Here is a 9,176-nt window from a genome sequence, read left to right on the forward strand (position 1 = left end):
ATGGGTCTAGAAGTAGCAACCAAACCATTATAGAAGCAGTTAATAATCATCCAGTCAGGCATCCCATGGTGAGGGCACTTCCTAAACATCTCCTTATAGCGATCCCTAGCTTCACATAAAGATTCTCCAGATTGTTGAGCAAATTGAGTAAGTGCGTTCCTGATTGCAGCAGTCTTTGCCATAGGAAAGAATTTAGTTAAGAACTTTTGAGCAAGATCCTCCCATTTGATGATAGACCCTGGTGGTAGAGAATGTAACTAACACTTAGCTTTATCCCGCAGAGAGAATGGGAAAAGCCACAACTTAATAGTCACTTCAGAAACTCCATTGAACTTGAAAGTGTCGCAGATCTCGATGAAATCTCTGATATGCGTGTTGGGGTCTTCTGTCGGAGAACCCCCAAACTAAACTGAGTTCTGTATCATCTGAATCGTGCTTAACTTGATCTCAAAGGTATTAGCCGAGATGGCTGGTCGAATAATGCTAGACTGAATATCATTAATCTTCGGTTGAGAGTAATCCATCAAAGCCTTCTGATTCGCTTCTGGTTCTCCCATTGCAATAAGTGCTTCTTCTTCAACTTTCTCCTCGACAAGAACTTCCTCGAAAACTTCCTTAACTATTACAACTTCTTCCTCACCTTGATCCAGTGTTCTCTTACGAGACCGAGAACGTGTATGCATACACGCTCGCTAGAGTACCTGAACACGACAAGGAAACAAGTAAGTAAAATATATGAGTCATTGAACTTTAACGAACACTGATGACAAACACATAAACTAATATTAACACCGAGTCCCCGGCAGCGGCGCCAAAAAATTGTTAGGATGAAAACACGCGCTAATATTCACGCAAGTATACGTGATCGCAATATAGAATTAATTCTAGTTCATTCCCACAAGGACGGGTTTAAGTAAATTTTAATCAATGCACTTATGCAACAATGGTATGGTTATTATCCAATGCTAAAACGAATAACAAATTGAGGTTGTTTATAACTACGATTAACTAAGATATTATACTAAAGAACATTAACTAAGAGATTTAAAAAGGATTGATTAGTATATAACACAAACATGAGATTCTAACTTCATTAAATACTTCATTCAATAGCCTTTTTATTTTAACCTTAGCATGCAATGGTGATGACACTAATCAGATTACACGAAACTGATAAACGCCAACTTTCGTTGCACGAATACCATACTACCAAACATCCAAAAAGAGATAGAAGCTGAATATACACCAATTATATTGAGACCCTATATGTCTATATAATTTGACAATATAACAATTTAATGCACAATTATCTATCATGATTACATAAGGAAAGTAAGATGGTTAAAATTACCTACGAATCATGCATATCAAATACATGAACCTATGGTGGCATGGCAAGTTCTAAACCCCTAAATTCATTTTCGCTTCATTAAAGATTAACACGCTATCTTATAAGTTCGCGACACTCATAAGACGAATAAGCACAACCAATACTAGGATATCATACAATCACCCCACACTAAGGCATCAAAACAAATTAGCTAAAGAAATCCATAAGTAAATCCGGTAGAATCACACGATAACGATTAGCCCATAATCGGACTCATCTTCAACGTGGGTTCCGATAAAAGCATGGTGTATTAAACATAGTCTTTACACTGAATAAATAATAAAACCAAGTATGAAACATGAGTATAGATTTACAAGTAAGAAAACTAGCATCCAAAGTTACAACTTAAAATAAAGAATTACAAGAATAAACTAGATCCTCTTCGCCTTAGTTGAATTGTGCTCTATGGTCTTCTTACGCCTTCTCCTTAAGCTCCGGTACGTCTTGTTATGAAAAATGATCATAAGTTATGTATATATAGCAGCCCATGTAGATTAGAAGTCTTTCGGATCAAAATCAGAGTAGAAACAAGATTCCTGAAATTCGACCCGGGTCGGCCGCGTGCTACTACAGCGCGGGCGCGCTACACTTCTACAATCCTGGCGTGGGCGCGCGCTAATACAGCGCGGGCACGCTGACTCTATGGAGAAAATCCTAACTTCTGCTTTTCTTGCTGTTTTGAGTTGGTCTTTTCACGAGCAATCTTCTTGACACACCAAATTAGCATCAAAACAAAGCCAATTCTCCTGAGTTTCTGATATAAGCCTGAAATGCAAAAATACTACAAAACACATCAAAAACACAAATAGCTGGAGTACAAAACACCAATTCAAGCCTTTATAGGACATAATAAATGGACATAAATGCCGCTTAACAAACATTTTCCCAAAACAGATTTATTCAACTCCAAGCTTTTTCATAATTCTTCTGAGGCATGATCTTCTTCCAGATTGAATTCTTAGGCTTGATACTGTTTAAAGAAAAAGACTCCAGTCTGCTCTTTTAACATTTTTATAGACTTTAAATATTACAAGTATAAAATAGAAACTAAGATTACAATACAACTTACTTAGAATTGTCAATTTGACTTAGTCTTGTTATTGTACAGGCATGTCTTGCACAACAATCTCCCCCAATTTGTGAGAAGATTGCTTAACATAAATTTATGCCTGTTAACAAGACTAACCCCAAGTTATAATGGAAAATAAGACTAATATAAAAATTGACACAATTACAAGAATTGTACATTAGATGATTTTGAGTTTGAGTATTAACAAGCATTAGAAAAAGATTGGTACTTCTGATTTTGCTCTAATGAGGTCTTTTAAATATACAAGAATTTCAAGTTCCTCTATGATTGGAGTCCCTGTTAGAGCTTCTATCAGTTTGAGTCTGTCTTGCTTTGGATAACCATCTAACATTTCAATTCTGAAATTTGAAAATGAGCCAACTTTTATATTTAATAATTTTCCATCTTTGGAGATTCTGCTCATCTCTTTTGCTTTAAGTTTATCTGATCTTTTGATATATATTTCAGTCTCCTCATCATACTTTCTCCTTTTCCTCCTCATATTCTGCTTCACTCCTTGCTCTTCTCTCCTTCCTTGTAATCAACCATTCATCTAGAACTGATCTTCATGCTCTTGCAGCAGTATCCTTGTCCTTCAACAAACTTATCACTCTCTTAATTTCTGTTGGAGAGAGAGTGTCCATCAAATTGCTGCCTAGAAAAGTAAAGGACCCATCTTGAAAGTAGATTCTTACTTCCTTTAGAGTAACAACCCAGACTCCAACTATTTTCTCAGTCAGTTGTTGAAAATAGTCTTCATCTAAACTGTACCTCTTTAAGGATAGAAAATCATTTTGTTTGAAACAATTCCAGATGGCCCTTTCAGTAACTTCAACTTTTTCAGTAGGCTTAGCTTTCTTAGGTTTTCTCCCAACAGACTTGAAATGAGTTTTGTGTGATGGTTTGACAAAAGGTAAGGTTGAGATTTTCTTAAGAGATGTTTGGCTTGTGGTGATTGGAATTTTTAGAAAAGAGTTAGCAGTTTGTCTGTATAAAAATTTGGGCTTAGAGGCTTGAGGTGGTTTGATGTTTGAGAGAGTTGACTTTGAAGGTTGAGCCAAAGGTTGAGTTAGTTGTGTTTGGATTTTTAGGGTTTGGTGTGGTTCTGAGCCATCATGTCTTTGTTTGCTCCTTTTTTCACCTCTCCTCTTACTTTCACCATCCTTCTTCTCATCTTCCTTCCTCTCTCCACCCTTGCTTCCAATTGCCTTACTGGATTGACTTGGATTTGAGCCAGAAGGTTTTTTTTATCATCTTTCTTCTGCTCATCATCATCCAAGTTATCCTTGTTGATTTAAGTTTTGGGCAAGTTGGCTTCAGCATCCCTTAGATATCTCCCCAATAGCTTAATCATCTCTTCATCTTCAAAATACTTATTCTTCTTTACCTTTGAAGCAATTTCCAAAGTCATGATTAGATTCTTGTTGACCATGACACATTGTTTAGGGATTTGAAAGCGTTTAAAGTGTTTGGTGGTAGGACAGATGTATGACACTCCATTGCTTGGCTGTAGGTATGCTTCTGGAAAAGCAGCCACTTGAGCATTTTTCAGTTCAGCTAGCAATAAAGTGTCTTCATAAATCACAACTCTGACTTTGTTTATCAGAATATCCAACTCAGATGCCCTCCTTGAGATAAGATAATTGAGGGATACCTGCATACACCTATCTACCGCAGAGTCATTTATATTGACCATTATCCTCTTCTCCTGAAAATTGTCTTGCTACGTGCTGATTCTCAATTATCAGGAGGAGCTCATGATATGACTATTTTGGATATCATTAGGATTTGATGTGCTATCAAGATTTAATGCATCATCAGTATCTGCAGAACATCATCATCTGAAGATAGTCTGTTGTGAAGATTAAGTATGTTCCTTATTTTGAGAGATGGATATCTCTTCGTTCTAAGTGATTGGACTTTATGTATTCAGCTGAAGATATGTATCATTTTCTATTAGTAATTGATAATGCATATCCTAAACTGATTTGTAGTAGCTGTGTATTATATAAACACAGTTTAGGTCATCACATAGTGATTAATTCGAGCATTGTACGACCTAGCAGCTCTCAAGAACATCAGTATTTCTTGAGAGAGTTTGTAACAGTTTTTATCAGAAATATAAAGAACTGTTATATTTTTATACTTATTCGAAATATTTATACAATTGTATCCAACCCCCTTAAATAATTATATCATTACTGTGCAACAATTGGTATCAGAGCAAACTGATAAATTTACAATCAGAAACGATCTAAACATGACTCTAAACAAGTATGAAAGTATTAAAATCCCCATTCTGAAAAATGATGAATATCCTACATAGAAGGAGAAGATACTCATGCACCTGGAGGCTACAGATCCAGACTATCTCGACGTAATCAATTATGGACCCTACATGCCAACAAAACTGGTGCCTGCAACTCCTACTATTGCTGAACACTATCAGTTTAAGGAGAAGAGTGAGTGGACACCAGAAAAGAAAGTAGATGTGCTGAAAGATGCAAAGTTAAGAAACATTTGCATAACAATCATGATTCTGTGATGTCAAACACGGTTATAGCTTACAAAACTGCCAAGAAGATCTAGGATGCCTTGAAACTCAATGTCAAGGAACCATGGCCATCAAGAAGAACAGAAGGGCTGTTCTAATTCAAGAATATGAACATTTTGAGTCCAAACCTGATGAAAGCCTCACTGACATCTATGAAAGGTTTCTCACCCTTCTCAACAACCTATCCTTGGTGGGAAAGTGTATGATCGGGAGGATTCAAACATCAAGTTTCTGAGAGCCTTAAATGAGGAATGAGAGACTCAGACTTCAATCATATGACATCAGTATGATTTGGAAATAATCACCCTGGATGAAGTCTATGGCATGCTGAGAACTCATGATCTGGAAGTTCAGCAAAGGAAAGAGAGGAAAAATAACAAGGGAAAATCAGTTGCTTTGAAAGTGAATGCTAAAGCTTCAAAAGAAAGGTCAGTTGAAGCTACAAGAAAAAAGAACAATCTGCCAGAATCAGATACTGATGATTCATCATCAAATCCTGATGATGATACTGGTTCTGAAAACTGACGAGAACATGACAAATTCTGATGTCATGCAAATGGCTGCATTGCTAGCTAAGGCTTCAAGAAGATACAATTCAGGAAGTCTCAGAAGAATAGAAACTTCAAGAAAATTTCACTAAAGGAGAAAGGAAGTCATCAGGAAGAAGAGAAGGGAAGGACTCTAAAGCCGGAAAAGTCGACAGGTTGAAAATTAAGTGCTACAACTGTGATGAACCTGGTCACTTTGCTACAGAGTACAAAAAGACAAAGCATGACAAAGGGAAGAACAAAGTCTTGATTACATCAAGCAAGGATTGGTGGAATCCACTGATTCCAAAAATGAAAAACATGCTATGCACTGATGGCTAGCTTTGATACTTGTGGCGCCCCAAAATCCGGGGTAAGGAATCTCGGAGGCCATGCCATCTAAACTACTACAACCACACAACTCACACATATATAAATACTCATGCTTCACGACCCCACACTTATCATACACACACACACACTTACAGGTTATTATCTTGGAAACGAACCATTCATAACTAGAGTAATTCAACCATCAAGTGATAATTATTACAACCCAAAAGTGATTAAGTCTTACCGAGAGTAACGTTTAAGTAAGGCTGGTCCGCCGACCAAATATACGTTTCTTGTTTATTACCTTACATAAGTCATACTTATAAATAAGCCGAACTAAAAATAACTGAAAACTAATCCAGCTTATTCGAACTACCTGTGGTATAACACCAAACAATCTACGTGACAGCTGGCCATTTCCTACCCGTTTCGGGGCTGTGGTTCTCATGGCAGGCATCTTGATTCACTGTTGTGTTATGTTAATTTAAGAAAATAATTGTGAGCTATAATGCCCAACATAATAATGTACAATATGAAAATGACTATATGATAACCTATGTAAAACATCATATGTGATAATTATGTTTTATTCGAAAATAGTTTTCCCTTGGTGATACACACCTTCTAATGAAAACAGTTCTTTTAGGGGATTTTTATATCCTGCGAATACCTTAATAGGAAACCCAACACCTAGGCTTGGGTTACGGTATTGCTCACAATTCTAATTGGAAGAAATTAGGGCACTCGTTGAAGCCACAGTATAAGATGATCATCGTAATATGATAATAGTAACCTTTTCTACTAGTAGAAGGACGACACATTCGTATCCCGGTTATCACCCTTGCCGCATTCGGGCTACATGTCCCATTTTTGGGTATACACATACTTCACAAGTTCCTGAGTACACAGAGTACCTTCGCCTGCAGTACCTTTGGTAGTCCATCTAGCACACATAGTACCAGAGTCTACCCTCCCTTTTCCTTTAAAGAATTCTATCAATCTCGAGAACTCGAACCACATCAAAGTTCCCCAAGCGTTTTGCTTGTTGATAGAAACAACTTATCTCACTAAAATATAAGTGTATATGTATATACGTACTTCCGAGATTTTTGGAGGAAGTACTAAGGATGTGAGTTGACCGTTGTCAACAGAATTAAATAAGGGGAAAATTTTCTCCTTGAAACTATATTCAAATATTAAAATAAGTCGGGATAATATTCACCGCGATCAGAAATTATTCGAATGATGTTCCGAAATCAGGAAGTATATTTTAAATCAGGATCTATGATTTTTAAATCAATAATAACCCTTTATGAATAATAATTAATTAAATAATAATCAATAAATAATAAACCTCGAATGATTTTACTCTCTAAAAGAATATTAAAATAATATTCCCCAACTAGTTTATGTGTACGTAGTTAATAATCTTTAATGTTTAATCAGGTTTGAAATAATCGTTGGAGTATACTACTCCCATAATAAAGGAATGGTATATAGTATTTATTATTCGAACAATAAAATAGTTGAGGGAATATGATCGTTTGGGAAATCGTTTTAGTAAAAGTTCGAGGTATTTTTAATATTTCGTAAGTGGACGTTAAGTCCCTTTAAAACATTATTTGGACTTGTTATGGACTTGTAATCGTCCAATAATATCACCGAAATGATCCGGTTTTCATCTTAAATCCCGACCGACTCTCGGTCTTATACTCATACGTCACGCTTAAAGCGGAATTACATATTTACGATATATAATTATCGTACAACATCGCTACATTATGCGAAAATTCAGCAACTACGTATCATGGCAAGAATGGTATTTATGATATGATAGTAAAACATCCTTTCACAACATAACAGAAAATAGAGTTGGGTTCGTAAACTTGCCTGGTATCTCGAGGTGGAGGATGCCTATGTTCCGCTCGGAAATCTATAACCATAAACACAAGTTCGCTTCGTTAGTCCCGTTCTAATTTACGGCGACTCGTACTCATGTGCTACTTATTATGCACCCTCTCAACTTGTATTACCCTTATATTCCTTTAAGTCATTATTCACCTCATGGTCGCTTTATTTTTCTAAGTATCTTAGGTTCATTTTCATTTCGTCGTCGTCTCCGCTTATGGATTCTAGATTTCTAATCGCGTGGCCTCGGCTTCGATATTTTATAAAACTGAAAAATCATATTTTTACTTGAATTTTTTATGGCAGTTAGGAACCATATGTTACTCTCTGTAAAAATTTCATGATTTATGACACTTTTAAGTCGACCCTTTATATTTTTCAAAGTTCGTAATTCGTAGCAGTTTTTGTCGCGTAATCACTTTAAGTAAAACACCATAACTTTTGATCCGTAATTGGATCAAGCGATTCAAGCGCCTAACATTCTTATAAAATTGTCTATCATAAAAAAAGGGTTAGTTTTCAGAAACCGGAGTTTACATCTCCGGAATTTCTGCAGAACCTTAAAGTTACGATTTGTTGGTTTTAAACGAAATTACTTTACGATCGGGTTTCGTTTACGCCCTAACTCTTAACACAACCACACCAATCTCATTTCATCATCAACACACAAACCGCCTCTCAAGAACATCATGTTTCTTGAGGCTAAAACAACAAACTTAAATATACTTAACTAAATATCAAGATTTTATCACTACCACTTCTAAAACTAGGTTTATAACTACATACTAAATGGATCTTGAAAATGAATCTTAAATAAAGTTGGGCCAAAGATTTTTACCATTATTGAAAGCTTGCGATTTCTTGAGGATGAGGAGTCTTGAAAGTGCTTGGTATGATTTTTGGAACTGAAACCAACCCATGGAAATCAAGAAACCAAAGAGGAGTTACTATTCATACTATTCACTAGTGACTTTCTTGATTTTATTTCACCCATCAACTTTGATAAAAAGAGATGAAAGAATTTTTCTTACCTTAGTTTAATTTTTAGGAAGCTTGAGATATGGATGATTTTACCATGGTAGAACTTGAGATTTTGAATTGGATTTCTTGGCTTGGATGAAATGGCTGAATGAAGCAATGTGGAAGGGGGGGGGTTATGCTTGCTTCTCTTGGTTGCTTCTAGGAAATGGGGTATGATATCTTTCACTTGATTTTTATTCTTCCTAGTATAGAATCCTAGGTTTTATTCCTTGTTGCAATCTTGGGGACAAATTAAGTAGCTTGCTAGCTTACAAGCTAAACATGTGTTAGGTTCCTTAGCACACTATTTGGCTAGCTTGCTGATCATCCTATGGTTAGCTCACTATTTGTGAAGTAACTATGGTTACTTTCTTA

General features: G+C 36.0%; 1 non-coding gene across 1 annotated transcript; it reads left to right on the forward strand.

The window, feature by feature from the left end:
- Positions 1-60: 60 nt before the first annotated feature.
- LOC141699550 (small nucleolar RNA R71) lies at positions 61-167 on the forward strand. Its single transcript, XR_012566002.1, has one exon. It is a non-coding gene; the product is annotated as a small nucleolar RNA R71 (small nucleolar RNA).
- The last annotated feature ends 9,009 nt before the right edge of the window (positions 168-9,176 follow it).

The sequence above is a fragment of the Apium graveolens genome, chromosome 11 (assembly GCF_009905375.1).
Source record: "Apium graveolens cultivar Ventura chromosome 11, ASM990537v1, whole genome shotgun sequence".
NCBI lineage: Eukaryota > Viridiplantae > Streptophyta > Magnoliopsida > Apiales > Apiaceae > Apium > Apium graveolens.